We start from the raw sequence: 15,737 nt of genomic DNA, 5'->3' as shown, positions 1-15,737 counted from the left end.
CAGGTGCAAAAGTATCATCGAAATCAATTCCTTCAACCTGTGTGTAGCCTTGAGCTACAAGTCGTGCCTTATTCCTCACCACAAGGCCATTTTCATCTTGCTTGTTGCGGTAGATCCACTTTGTGCCAATGATATTGTGCTAGCTAGGATCTGGATGTTTGACCAGTTCCCAGACGTTGTTGAGCTCGAATTGATGTAATTCCTCTTGCATAGCTTGAATCCACTCAGGCTCCAGAAATGCTTCATCTACCTTAGTGGGCTCTGTGATAGAGACAAAAGCAAAGTGCCCACAAAAGTTAGACAAATGTGAAGCTTTTGAGCGTGTGAGAGGACCTGGAATGTTAATGTCGCTGATGATTTTTTCAATCTGCACTTCGTTTGCAACACGAGGATGAGCGGGTTGTCGTCAAGGAATTTGATCAGCATTTTCTTCAGCACTATTTTCTTCGGGTGCATCAGTATGACGTTCTTCACGTTCTGGAATGATTTCTTTGACAGATTATTTGGTAGGAATGACATCCTCAGTAGCCTTGAACTTGATAGTTTCCTCAGGTGACTGTTCATCTAACACAGAAGGTAGGTGCTCTCATTGTGAGCCATTAGTTTCATCAAACCGCACATCTACAGTTTCAACAACCTTGTGGTGAACGGTGTTGAAGACTCTGTAGGTGAGCGAGTCCTTTCCGTAACCAAGAATAAAACATTCATCTGCTTTCGGTGCAAATTTAGAACTGTGATGAGGATCTCTAATCCAACATTTAGCACCGAAGAATTTGAAATAACTCACATTGGGTTTCTTGTCAGTGAGGAGTTCATATGCAGTCTTCTTGAAGAATTTGTGAAGATATACCCTATTGATGATGTGGCACGCAGTATCAATTGCCTCAATCCAGAAATGACGAGGCATCTTGTATTCATCAAGCATAGTGCGAGCCATCTCAATAGGAGTCCTGTTCTTGCGCTCCACGACGCCATTCTGCTGAGGAGTATAAGGAGCAGATAACTCATGAGTAATACCAAGTTCATCAAGATAGTCATCCAGACCAGAATTCTTGAACTCAGTTCCATTGTTACTTCTGATGTGCTTGATCTTCACACCAAAGTTGGTTGAAGCCCTCGATGAAAATTGTTTGAAGACTTCCTACACCTCATGTTTGTAAGTGACAATATCCACCCATGTGTAACGAGAGTAATCGTCAACAATAACAAAGCCATATAGAGATGCATCATTTGCAACTGCTGAATAATGATTTGGACCAAAGAGATCCATGTGAAGCAATTCAAATGGTTGAGTAGTAGTCATGATAGTCTTTGCTGGATGCTTGGCCTTGGTCAATTTCCAGCTTCACAGGCTCCGCACAAGTGATCCTTGAGGAATTTGACATTCTCAATGCCAATGACATGCTTCTTCTTCACGAGCGTGTGCAAATTCCTCATGCCAGCATGACCAAGTCGTCGATGCCATAGCCAGCCTTCTGAAGCTTTTGCAAGTAGACATATAGCTGGTTGTGGTCCTGTAGAGAAATCAACAATATACAGATCTCCTCTCCTAAAGCCTTCGAAGACTTTGGAATTGTCAGCTTCCATGATCACAACACAACGATACTTGCCCAAGATGACAACCATATCAAGATCACAAAGCATTGAGACAGACATCAGGTTGTATCCTAAGGACTCGACAAGCATGACTTTGTCCATCTGTCGATCCTTTGAGATCGCAACCTTACCTAGACACAATACCTGACTTTTGCCTTTGTCGGCGAAGATGATATGATTCAGATGTGACGGAGATAAGGGGACATCTGTCAATAGATTCTTGTCTCCAGTCATGTGATTTGTACATCCACTATCGAGAACCTGCGTGCCGCTTAGGCGGCCGTAGACGAGCTGAACGGGCTGGGGGCCGACGAGCTCCCCTACATGACTAGACGCATCCAGCAGCTGATCGACGCGGCCGCAGAGCGGCAGGAAGCCGGCGCTCGCGCTAAAAGTCCTCCCCCACGCCGAGAGCACGGCGCGAAATCCCGGACGCCGACTACAAGCAGCGCCCGCGCAAGAAAAGACAAGGAGCCGGCTGCTAGCCGCAGCCGGACTCGGCTCACCATTGAGCGCGACGCAGAAGGCCGCCCCCGAGCTGTGGAACGACAAGGCAATCCGCCTCCTCCCCCGCCTCGTGGGGAGATATATCCCACCCCGCCGCCTGTCATGCATCCGACTCTCGGCGACCGACTAGGCCACCGCGAAGGAGTCGGCGAGAATGACGCCCGCCATCGGATCGACCGCCTAGCGCGATCCCTGGCGCTAGAAGAAGAAGATGATGTCGGCCCGCCTTGCTTTGGCCCCCGCCTCCGTGACGAGCCCTTCCCCAAAGGGTTCTCACTCTCAAGAGACACGCCAAAATACAATGGCTCCGTGAAGCCGGAAGACTGGTTGATCGACTACTCCGCCGCAGTCAGCATAGCAAACGGCAGCAGGCGCGTTGCCATGAAGTACGTCCCGCTCATGCTTCAAGGAACGGCACGTACCTGGTTGAACAGCCTCAAACCCTACAGCGTCAACAGCTGGCTAGACTTCACGGAAGTCTTCATCCGCAACTTCACCAGCACATACAAGCGGCCTCCCAAGCCCCGCCAGCTTTCCTTGTGCGTCCAAGGGCCCAGCGAATCAACTCGCGACTACCTCACGCGTTGGGCCGAGCTCCGCAACTCCTGCGAAGGGGTGCATGAGGTTCAGGCCATAGAGTACTTCACCGCCGGGTGCCGAGAGGGCACCCTCCTCAACCACCGACTCCTCTGCGACGAGCCGACTACCCTTGACTAGCTGCTGATCATAGCAGACAAGTACGCCACGGCCGACTCTTCAATGAAGACTGAGCTTCGAGTGGATGCCTCTGGAAAGGTGCTCGTTCCGGCTCCCAAGACGCCGGCCGGTGATTCCAATCGACGCCCGCACCCGAACGACCACAAGCGCAAGGCCCCTATGCCGCCTTCCAGCAGTCGGCAAGTAGCCACAGTCGAAGACGAACAACCTGAAGAGCGGCCTGTGCACAAGAAGCAGAAGGGCGGCAGGCCGGCTTGGCAGCCGGCTTTCTCCTACGAGAAAACCCTTGATGCCCACTGCAAGTTCCACAGCGGCGCGAAGCCGTCCAACCATACGACTCGGAAGTGTCATTGGCTCACGCGAATTTCCAAAGGCGAGGGACTGGTGCCGCCTCCACCTGCTGGCCAGCCGCCTCCAGCCCCTCAGCAGCCGGCTGCTCGACCAGCAGTCGGAGCCATTCAAGACGAGTTCCCGGATGAGCACGCCGCCTACGTGTCTTTACAAGCCAAACTGAAGACAGGCGCAGTCGGCGCCGACAGCACCAAGAAGTCAACGTGGTGGCCTCCAGCAACCCAGAGTTTATGCATTGGTCTGATAAGCCTATCAGCTGGAGCCGGGCCGATCACCCAGAGGTGATGCCGTCTCCCTGCTCTTACGCGTTGGGATTGGACGCCACCCTCGCGACAGAAAGGCGAGCTGCCCGTTTCTCCCGAGTACTGATTGACGGAGGGAGCAGCATCAACATACTGTACCGTGACACCATGGAGAAGCTGAACATCAAGACGAAGCAACTCATGCCAAGCCGGACTGTGTTCCATGGCATCGTACCCGGCCTGTCCTGCTCACCAATCGGCAAGATCAAGATAGATGTTCTCTTCGGAGACAAGGATCACTTACGCCGAGAAGTAGTCTGGTTTGAAGTGGTGGATCTAGAGAGCCCTTACCACGCGTTGCTTGGCCGACCTGCCTTGGCCAACTTCATGGCTGTGCCCCACTACGCCTACCTCAAGATGAAGATGCCGAGTTCAAAGGTGATCATCACCATAGCCGGAGACTACAAGAAATCCTCCGAGTGTGCTGCAGCCAGCAGCCAGCTGGCCGAGTCCCTCGTGATTGCCGAAGAAAAGAAGATGCTGGACCGAGTCGTGGCCATGGCTGGCAAGCAGCCGGCCCTGTCCCCTGACCCCAAGGAATATGATGCTCAAGGCTCCTTCCATCCGGCCAAGGAAACAAAGAAGATACCTCTGGACCCGAAGAACCCGGAGAGGTTTGCTGTCATTGGTGCAAACCTCGACAGCAAATAGGAAGGTGAGCTCGTCGATTTCCTCCGTGAGAATCGGGACATCTTTGCATGGTCCCCAAAGGACATGCTGGGTGTTCCGAAGGATTTCACTGAGCACAAGTTACACGTCCGAGCAGACGCAAAACCAGTCAAGCAACCCCTCCGCCGACTGTCGGAGAAAAAGAGAAGGATTGTAGGAGAAGAGATAGCCCGGCTTCTGGCAGCCGGCTTCATTATGGAGGTGTTTTTTCCAGAATGGCTTGCCAACCCGGTCCTGGTGTTGAAGAAAAACAATAAATGGCGCATGTGTATACATTACAGCAGCCTCAACAAAGCCTGCCCCAAAGATCCGTTTGCCTTACCTCGAATCGATCAAGTGATAGACTCCACAGCCGGATGCGAGCTGTTCAGTTTCTTGGATGCTTACTCAGGCTACCATCAGATCAAGTTGGATCCAGCCGACCGCCTGAAGACCGCCTTCATCACACCATTCGGAGCTTTCTGCTACCTAACTATGACATTCGGCTTGAGAAATGCCGGTGCCACTTTTCAGCGTTGCATGCAGAAATGCCTCCACAAGCAACTCGGCAGAAATGCCCACGTCTATGTAGACGATATTGTGGTGAAGACGGAGAAGTGCGGCACCCTGCTGGAAGACCTCAGAGAAACATTTGCCAACTTGCGCCGGTTTCAAATCAAGCTCAACCCCGAGAAATGCGTGTTCGGAGTACCAGCCGGCTAGCTTCTAGGCTTTTTGGTCTCCGAACGTGGCATCGAGTGCAATCGAGTGAAGATCAAGGCCATAGAGAGAATGGAGATTCCTACCAAGCTGCGAGACGTCCAGAAGTTTACCGGGTGCCTGGCCTCCCTAAACCGCTTCATCATCCGGCTAGGAGAGAAGGCTCTCCCCCTGTACCGACTCATGAAGAAGTCCACCCACTTCGAGTGGAACGACCAAGCAGACCAAGCTTTCCACGAGTTGAAGAAGATGCTGACCACGCCACCTGTCTTGGTGGCGCCGACTGAGAAAGAGCCCATGCTCCTTTACATTGCCGCGACTAGCCGAGTGCTCAGCACAGTGATTGTGGTCCAACGCCCAGAAGAAGGCCGGGCTCAGTTAGTCCAGAGGCCGGTGTATTATTTGAGCGAAGTACTGTCCACCTCAAAGCAAAACTACCCGCATTACCAGAAGATGTGCTATGGAGTATACTTTGCTGCCCAGAAGCTGAAGCCCTACTTTCAAGAGCATCCCATCATGGTCGTATGTACTGCCCCGCTCGCCGAGATCATAGGCAGCCGGGATGCATCCGGACGGGTGGCCAAGTGGGTCATTGCGCTGGATCCTTACACGATCTTCTACCAGCCTCGCACCGCCATCAAGTCCCAAGCATTAGCCGACTTCATTGTCGACTGGGCCGAGACCCAGTACCTACCGCCGGCTCCCGACTCTACTCATTGGCGGATGCACTTTGATGGATCCAAGATGCGCACCGGCTTGGGAGCCGGCATCGTCCTCACCTCTGCCAAGGGCGACAAACTCAGATACACACTGCAAATTCATTTTGCCGCCTCCAACAATGTGGCCGAGTATGAGGCGGTCATACACGGGCTCCGGCTAGCCAAAGAACTCGGCATCCGCCGGATCCTGTGCTATGGGGACTCGGATCTGGTAGTCCAACAATCATCCAGTGACTGGGATGCCAAGGACGCAAACATGGCGAGCTACCGATTCCTCGTTCAGCAAATCAGCAGATACTTTGAAGGATGCGAGTTCCTCCACGTACCACGGGCCGACAACGAGCAAGCAGATGCCCTGGCACGGATCGGCTCACCCGACAAGCTATACCAACCGGCGTCTCCCTCCAACGACTCATCAAACCGTCTGTCAAGCCGTCTCCAGAATCAGAGTCCATCTTCGTACCGCCTGCCCCTGATGCAGTCGAATCCGACTTGGGGAACCCAGCAGGCGGCTAGGGGACTTTGACAGGCGGCCCGGGGACTGCCGTAGTCGCACCTAGCTCGGGGACTCCAGAACCCGGCCCGGGGACTGCAGCAGTCGGCCCCGGGACTGCAACGACACAACAGGCGGTGGCCGACTCCAATTCTTCACCACCCAACCCACCCACCCAGGTCGCAGTAGCCGTATTGGCGATAGAAGAAGTCACGGCTCCATCATGGGCCCAACCCATCCTCAAATTCCTGGTAAACAAAGAGCTGCCGACTGACGAGATCTCGGCAAGACAAGTTCAACGCCGAGCCGGAACATACACAATAATAAACAGAGAACTCGTTAAGCGCAGCGTCACTGGAATCTTCCAGCGCTGCGTCGAGCCAGAGAAGGGCATAGCAATCCTCAAAGACATCCACCAAGGCGAGTGCGGCCACCACGCGGCCTCAAGATCACTTGTCGCCAAAGCTTTCCGCCATGGTTTCTTCTGGCCGACTGCTTTGGAAGACACCAAGGAATCAGTCAAATGCTGCAAAGGGTGCCAAGTCTTCAGCTCCAAGCAACACCTGCCGGCTTCTACACTCAAGACCATCCCCCTCCCTGGCCCTTTGCCGTCTGGGAGTTGCATATGGCGGGCCATTCAAGACGGCGCGCGGCGGCATGACTCATCTGCTTGTCGCCGTGGATAAATTCACCAAGTGGATTGAAGCGAAGCCAATCAAGAAGCTGAATGGGCCGACTGCCGTGACATTCATCGCAGATATCACCACCCGGTATGGCATACCACATAGCATCATCACCGACAATGGCGCGAATTTTGCCAAAGGAGCACTGGCACGTTTCTGCGCGACACAGGGCATCCGACTGGGCTTAGCGTTCGTTGCCCACCCGCAGTCAAGCGGCCAAGTCGAGCGCTCATCCTCTCCGGCATCAAGCCCCGACTGGTCGTACCACTGGAGCGTTCGGCCGGCTGCTGGCTTGATGAGCTGCCGGCTGTCCTCTGGAGTCTGCGTACTATCTCGTACAAGTCAACCGGCTTCACCCCTTTCTTCCTTGTATATGGTGCCGAGGCTGTCATCCCAACTGACATCGAGTTTGACTCGCCTCGGGTCACCATGTACACGGAGGCGGAGGCCAAGGAAGCGCGAGAAGACGGCATTGACCTGCTGGAAGAGGGCTGGCTGTTAGCACTCAGCCTGTCCGCCATCTACCAACAGGGTTTGCACCGTTACCACAACCGGAAGGTCAAGCCAAGATCCTTCCAAGAAGGCGATCCTGTGCTCCCGCTGATCCAGCGAACAGCCGGCCAGCACAAGCTCTCGGCCCCTTGGGAAGGCCCCTTCGTCATCAGCAAGGCCCTAGGCAACGACTCCGACTACCTGATCGACGCACAGAAGCCGAAGGCACGCAAGAGAGGTGATTCCGGCAAGGAGTCGGAACGACCATGGAACGCCAATCTCCTCCGAAGATTTTACACCTAAATGCAGTATGTTTGTATTAAGTACAAGACAACGGGCCCCCCGAGGAGCACTCGGGGACTACCCTCTTTTATCTATGTATGATGAGTGTCATACCTATGAATGTATTACTACATTTGTTTTCCTGACCGGCACCGGGTTCGATCAGTCGGCCCGGGGACTTGCCGCCTTGAGTTATACTAAAGTTCTACCTGCAGTCGGACAAGTAGAGTGCCGGCACCCAAGCCCTCTGTTGTTGAAAGTCACAGCTCGAAGAATCGACTGTCCGACTGGCAAGAGCCAAAGGCAGGAAAGGATGCCCACACGAAAAACGGCTAAGGACTAACGAACTTATATAACACAAGCCGGCCTCCCACCCCGCCAACCGGCTGTCAGAACAGCCAACTGGCCAGCTTCCGATTCACCTTGCTACAATCTAAAAAAGCTAGAGTACTTGCCCTCCCAAACTGCCAAGCCCTTCCCCAGCCACAGACTGCAGAGCAGCTGTCCGGCTGGGAAGGCGGCGACCAAGGAGGGCGGCAAAGGAAACAGCCAAAGGATGAAAAGCAAATACAATCGGAAGCCAAGCACATGCATGATTATATTTAGACAAAAGGCCTTCGAAAGGCCGGCATTCAACATAGTTTGAATACACCCCCAGTGGGTGGAACTGCACAAATTTAACAGAATATTGTTCAAAGAGTAACAAAACAGGAAAGTAAAGGCGGCAGATCAGGCTAAAGGTGCAACAGGCGAGCCGGGCAGGTCAATGGAGGCGGCAGTGCCGGCTGGAGGAGTGGCCGGCTGGCGAGTCTCGGCTTGATCATCGCCGGCTGCAGGCGGCGCGCTCGCACGTGCCTCGTTGCTGGAGGCACGATCAAGTTGAGGCTGGCCGATCGCTCCACCGTCTGGCACGTCGTCTTCACCATCCTCTCCCTCCTCCTCTTCTCCCTCGTCGCTGGAGTCGATCTCCTCTGTCGAGTCCTCACCATTCCTCTGGCTGAGTAATGCCATCATCATCCACCTCAGGAGCAAAGGCGCTGGTGTCGGTGTAGTCGGCGATTGCCGAGGCACGCTGGATGATATCCGGCCGCACCGCCTCCAGCTCCTCGTCGGCCTCCTGCCGCCAGGTGGCCAGCTGGTCCAAGCTCAGCTCGGGATACCAAGCTTTGACGAACTCCAGCGCCTGCCTGGCGCCTGACCGAGCTGCAGAAGCCTTCCAGGCCTCGAAGCGGCCAACCGCTACCTCCAGCCAGTCGGCAGTCCGACTGGGGGTACGGGGAACCACCTCGCCGGGCCAGAGGGCGGCCAGCACTTGCGCCCCAACACACTGAAGATGGCAGAGCATGCGGTGAGCCGGCTGGAGGCGGGCTTGGATCGCCAGAAGCTGCTCGTCAAGCGACCGGCGAGCGTCCGGCGCGATCTCAGCACCAGCCTGCCTTTGCGCCTCGTAGTGAGCCTCGACGATTTGGTTGGCGGCAGTGGAGTAACCAGGGAAGTACTCTGCACAAGTAAGAAAGGAAGAGAAAAAACACAGTCAGAAAATGGACCAAATGGAAGGCGGCAAGCAAAGGAACGAAGAAGAAGGCAGCCTACCGTCAACCAAATCTTCGATCTGGCCGTAGCCGTTGATCAGCGATTGCCTTGCCTCAACCTAGCCTGCCGCCTCGGTCTCGTATTCGGCTTGGAGGGCGGCCTCGCTGTCCTGCGCTGCCTTATGGCTCTCCTCCTGGTCGGCCAGCCTCTTGGCCAAGCGGTCACGCTCCTGGGCCAAGGTGTTGCACTCGGCTTCCTTGGCGCGAAGGGCGGTCTGGGCCCCACCCAACTGCTCCCTCAGGTTGGCATTGGCCTCTGCAGATATGGCAAAGAAGAAAAAAAGCAATAAGAAAGAAGTCGCCAGGAAAGATCCGGCCCGACTGCTCAGTAGTCGGCCCGAATCTCGGGGACTACACCCAGTGGGTGCGCTGACGCGCCCCCACGTGAGACAAAAGATGAAGCACTCACTCCGGCTCTCAGTTAGATCAGCGGTCTTCTGAGTCAGCTCCCGAGCCTGGGAGTTGAAGGCAGTCGCGCTGAGGTTATGGTAGTCCTGCAAGTCGTACAGAGAAGCGAATAAGAACAAGATAAGCAATCAAAGTCTAATAACAAGTTCCAAGCCACCTGCTCAGCAGCCGACTCGGAACTCGGGGACTACACCCAGTGGGTGCGCTGAAGCGCCCCCACGGAAGAAATCAAGATCAAGAAACAGAAAAGCGGGAAGACTCACCCGAATGGCCGTCCGTGTCGCGAGGAACTCTTGATTATACTGTTTCAGCACGGTGGCTTGGGATTGAAGCCGGTTCTGGACTTCTTGCGCCGCCACGTTCAACACGGCCGTCCCACCACCCGGCGTCCATCCCGGCGAGCTGGCGCTGGCCGCCTCCAGATCCTGGGCCGACGAGCCAGAGCTCACGGCCTTCTACGGGCCCGGCGACGAAGTCGCCTTCTCGGTGCGCTAGAGCGATGGCGACCGAACCACAAGGTCTATCCTTGCAGCCGGCTCGCCTCCACCTAGTTGCACGGGGGGCTCGCTAGGCCGGCTGCCTTGGTCCGCCCCAGTCGGCGATGGCGGTGCCGCCTCCCTCTCCGGGACGACAACGTCGCCCTCCTCCCTCTCCACCGCCAGCTGGTCGCCACTGGCTTCCTCCGGTGGGGGCACCGGGACCTCGGGTACCACAGCGCGAAGGGGGGCGACAAGCAGCGGAGGCTGGTTACGCAGGGCCTCTGCCGCCCTCTCTGCGGCTGCAGCCTCCGCCTGAGTCTTGGCTGCCGCGTCGGCTTGTGCCTCCGCCGACCTCTCTGTCGTCTCCTACGCCGCCATGGTAGCAGCCGCCCTCAGCTCATCCGCCTTCCGCTCCTCTCACGCCTCCCGCGCGTTCCGCTTCGTCGCCGCCTGAAGCTCGGCACGGGGTCCACGCGGCGTGCGCTTCCAGATCCACCCGCCGCTCCAACCACGGAGGCGGCAGCGGTCCGCTCAAGAGAAAGCGGAGCCCTGTATTTTTTAAGTCAAGACAAGGACTCAGAAGAATATCAACGAAAAAGAAGAAGGAATACGTGAGAGAATTGGCACTTGCGCCGAAACCACTTGCGGCTGCTTCACCACCTTGCGGAAGCGGGCAGCCTTCACGGCCGCCTCGTCCCGCCTGGTCGCCGCCGCCATGCTCTTGGGCTTCTTCGGCCGACTGCCGAATAGGCTCGGCATGGCCCGCCGCTTCTGTGCGCCGCCTCGGCCAGCCGGCGCGCCAGATGAGCCCGAGCCATGCTGATCGGACGCCGGCTGGCGGCGCGGGACGACCTCCACCTCGTCATCATCCGGCCACTCGTCGAAGCTGGCTCCAAGCTCGGAGCCGCCTGCCTCGCCGCCTCCCCCCTCGATGTCGTCATCCAGAGCGGCCGCCCCCAAGTCGGGGTCGTCCGAGTCGTGCGCCGTCCGATCGGGGAGATATTGGCGCTCCACCCCCGCTGCCCCGGCTGCCGGTCGAAGGAGGGGGCTCTGTCAAGACAAGCCAACTGGTCAGAGTTGGCCAAGAGAAACTCGGTGACAAAAGTAAAGAAGAGAAGAAAAAGAAAGTTTACCATAGGTGGCGGATTGGCACGGGAGTACGGCTCCTTGCCAAATCGCCACTCGTCGGCAAGCTTGCAATTCGCAAAGTAGTTCACCATGAGAGCTAGCTCCGCATGAGGCATCTCCTTGGTGCACATCCGACTCGGATCGAGTTGGCCGCTCATTTGACAAATCATATGAGGGAGGCCTTGGAGCGGGAGCACCCGGCGCGCCACGAAGGCGGCCAGCAGGTCGGGCCCTCCGACTGGATCATTACCCGAAGTCGCACGAGGGCAGCAGCTCCTGCCGGCGACCGTGTTCTGGCCCGATAGGACCATTGGGGCCGCCTCCCAGCCAGCAGGCCGGCTGCATAAGCCGGCAAGTTGACGAAGTCACCTTGCGGAGCGACGTTCTTCGCATAGAAGTAGGATTTTTGCCAGCGCTTCACCGACTGGATCAGCGTGATGGGAGGAAAGGGGTTGTCGGCTACCGGCCTCCGCATCGCGATGAAGGCGCCGCTCTGAGCCGGCACGCCCCTCATAGTGGTACCGAGCTTAGTCTGGAAGAATTCCCCCCAGAGCTCGAGGGTGGGAAGGACGCCGAGGAAGCCCTCGCACAAGGTGATGAAGGCGGACAGCAGCACCACCGTGTTTGGAGTGAGGTGGTGCGGATGGAGCTGGTAGAATTCGAGGAAGGAGCGGAAGAAGCCGCTCGCAGGTAGGCCAAGGCCGCGCAGGAAGTGCGAGTGGAAGATCACCCGCTCGCCCTCCTCCGTCACCGGCGAGATCTCCCGCACCGGCACAAGACGGACCCGCACATGCTCCTTGCCGGGCAACCGCCGCGTCTTGCGGAGGAAGTCGATGTGGTCCTCGTGGACGTTGGAGCCGTCCCAGTCTCCGTCGCGCGACATGAGGGCAAGAAGCTGAGGAAACAAGGCGCGGTGGCGGCGAAAGCACGGCCCCGCGGCGGCGAATCTGCGGGGTAGTGCAAAGACTGGAGGGACGGCACAGCAGCGAGGGGCTACAGCGATGAAGAAGAAGAAGAAGAAGAAGGAGATGGCGGAGCGAGGGCGAGCGTGCGAGCGTCTGCTGCTCCACCTCCTCCCCCTATTTATAGCCTCGTGCGGCGAAGCTGAGGAGGCGAGGCGTGGGGGGACGTGGGTTTAACTGCGCCCACACCCCCACGTCCCGCGATTATTGCGCCCTAACGGCGTGCAGAAACTGCCGTTGGGAGGCGAATGGCCCGTTTTGGGCCACAGAAGATCCACACCCGGGCTGAGGCGTGGAAGTGGCGGGCCCCGGCCTGCGGTGGCGTCCCGTCATGCGCGTGGGCTGGCAGGCTCTCCCAGCCGGAGGGCGCCACGTGGTGCGCAGGTGGCAAGCGGCTGGCCGCAACCAGGCGCGCGCGCCAGCTGATTCCCGCCTTCAGATTTCGAGGCCTCACCAAGATGGGGCACCTGATCAAAGCCGGCTCCTAGCTGCTGGCTCCTCAAGATAGGAAGCTGATTAAGCTTCTCGTCCTCCTTTCAGCCGCGAAGCCCAACCAGCTTCGGGGACTACTGTCGGAGTAAATGACCACGGGTAGCCTAACTGACTCCCCTAGCTCTTCAAAAATTATCAGGCCGATCGAGCCTTCAAGCACCCAAAGCACGGGGCCGCCTTCCCCTGGCCGGCCATCTCACAGGCCGACTGCTGGAAGGCGGCCCGACCCTGAAACCTTCCTGAAGAGAGCCAAAAGAAGGCCGACTCCAAGAAGCCGGCCACAAGAAGGCCGACTATAAGTATCCGGCCACAAGAAGACCGACTCCCACCAAGCGGCCAAGATTGCACCCTCCAGGAGAGCACCCACATAACGGTGACAAGACCGGGCATGGTTACAGTAAAGTCTGCCACCCCCGAATCCCGGAGCACACATGGCCACAGTGCGCCGTACGGGCCGGCCATCCCCCGTCCGGCGCGGCACTATAGCCATGTTGACCATGACGCCACCCACGACGGGTTGTCAGTATGGCCCGCGGGCGGCGGGCCCCTACAGCCAGAGAGACGCTCGAAGGCGGTCAAGCCCCCTTTTAGTCGGCCTGGGGTGTAGCCCGCTCCCAATAGCCGGCTACCTCACTCCCTCGAAGTATCTGCATCATTAAGAAGACAAGACGAGGTAAGGCTACAGTGAGAGTCCGCCGGACGGCGACACTGTAGCCATGCTTACCTCAGCAAAGCCCTCGTCATCAGGGGCGAGGCTACAGTAACCAGCAGCCGGCGGGACCCACCAGTCGGCGGGCCCCAACGGCCGGCGGAGAAGCCGGCGGATACAGACACTGACGGCCTGGACCCGCATCCAGCCGGATTACCATTGTACCCCTGGGGGGTAGGCCTATATAAACCCCCCAGGGCACCCATGCAAAGGGTTGATCTCTTATAATTTTAGACACCACGTAGAGAGAAGAGGAGAGTTAGCCTTGCCCTTCCTCCTCCTCTAGCAAACAGCTCAAGGAGCCACTTGGCATATGTCGCACCTAATACCCGACAATACCTTTTGATTGAAGTCAATACCATTTTCATCAGTGCATAGATGGCCATTGGTGGGCATATGTATTTTTACGCCATTGCAATCTTGCATGCTGAATTTCCTCAGTACATCCTTGAGGTATTTCTCCTGAGATATGAATATGCCATTGCGCTGTTGATGAATTTGAAGACCTAAGAAGAATTTCAATTCTCCCATCATAGACATTTGATATTCTTCACTCATCATATAGGCAAATTCATCACTGTAACGTTGGTCAGTATAGCCAAATATGATATCATCAACATATATTCGGCACACAGACAATTCACCATCATAAGATTTAGTGAAAAGAGTAGGGTCAAGTGAACCGGGTTTGAAGCTTTTCTTCATGAGGAATTCCTTCAAAGTATCATACCACGCCCGAGGGGCCTGCTTGAGGCCATAGAGGGCCTTATTGAGTCTGAAGCCTTTGTCGGGATGCTTTAGATCTTCAAAACCTGGGGGTTGAGCAACATATACTTCTTCCTCAAGCTTACCATTGAGGAATGCACTTTTCACATCCATTTGATATAAAGTGGTATCATGATGGTTAGCATAAGCAAGTAATATGCGAATAGCCTCAAGTCTTGCAACAGGTGCAAAAGTATCATCGAAATCAATTCCTTCAACCTGTGTGTAGCCTTGAGCTACAAGTCGTGCCTTATTCCTCACCACAAGGCCATTTCATCTTGCTTGTTGCGGTAGATCCACTATGTGCCAATGATATTGTGCTTGCGAGGATCTGGACGTTTGACCAGTTCCCAGACGTTGTTGAGCTCGAATTGATGTAATTCCTCTTGCATAACTTGAATCCACTGAGGCTCCAGAAATGCTTCATCTACCTTAGTGGGCTCTGTGATAGAGACGAAAGCAAAGTGCCCACAGAAGTTAGACAAATGTGAAGCTTTTGAGCGCGTGAGAGGACCTAGAATGTTGATGTCGCTGATGATTTTCCCAATATGCACTTCGTTTGCAACACGAGGATGAGCGGGTTGTCGTCAAGGAATTTGATCAGCATTTTCTTCAGCACTATTTTCTTCGGGTGCATCAGTATGACGTTCTTCACGTTCAGGAATGATTTCTTCAACAGATTCTTCGGTAGGAATGACATCCTCAGTAGCCTTGAACTTGATAGTTTCCTCAGGTGACTGTTCATCTAACACAGAAGGTAGGTGCTCTCTTTGTGAGCCATTAGTTTCATCAAACCGCACATCTACAGTTTCAACAACCTTGTGGTGAACGGTGTTGAAGACTCTGTAGGTGTGCGAGTCCTTTCCGTAACCAAGAATAAAACATTCATGTGCTTTCGGTGCAAATTTAGAACTGTGATGAGGATCTCTAATCCAACATTTAGTGTCACAGCCCCAGATCAGCCCTTGTCTGACTTTGCTTGTTCCTCATGCATCATGTTTAAATTTTGCTTAAACTTGAAATAGGGGTGATCAATCCCTAGCACCCAAAAGAACTCAACTAGGTTCAACTTAAAAACATTTTCAATGAACCCAAATGCCCTTTAGAAAAGTTCATGATTTTTGATAAAGGTAAAAACCTCTGCCAAAAATGATAAACATATTTCTAGGTCATTTTTGGATTTTTGAATTAACTCATATTTTATTTGAATTGGGGCATTTAAATCCTATAAATATTTTAAATGCTCTAATAATTCTGAAACTAGTTGAGGGCTGTTGGAAATATTTTCAAAAGTGCCCACAATTTTTATCAGGATTTTACAAAATGAGTTAGTATTTTTACTAATTCAAAACAGATCAAAATAAATAGAAAACAGAAACAATTAAAGAAAAGAGAGAGAAAGGAGTATTACCTGGCGCTTACCTGGACTGGGCCGGCCCACCTGGCCCATGCCAGTCACCACCTACCTTTGCCAGTAGGCAGAGGAGGGGGACAGCGCACCGCCGCCGAGCACGCGCCCGCGCCACCTCCTGCTTCCCCGGCCCCTCCTGGCGATGCCATGATGACGCCCCGAAGCTCCTCGCTCCTCTCCCTCACTCTCTGCTCTCTCCCTCGCCCTCTGCTCCCTCTCCCGAGCACACCCGAGCGGAGCTCGTCGATGCCGCTCGCCGTAGCCATGGCCACCGGCCACCC

Source organism: Aegilops tauschii, chromosome 5 (assembly GCF_002575655.3).
Source record: "Aegilops tauschii subsp. strangulata cultivar AL8/78 chromosome 5, Aet v6.0, whole genome shotgun sequence".
Lineage (NCBI taxonomy): Eukaryota > Viridiplantae > Streptophyta > Magnoliopsida > Poales > Poaceae > Aegilops > Aegilops tauschii.
Note: the sequence above shows the minus strand (reverse complement) of the source record.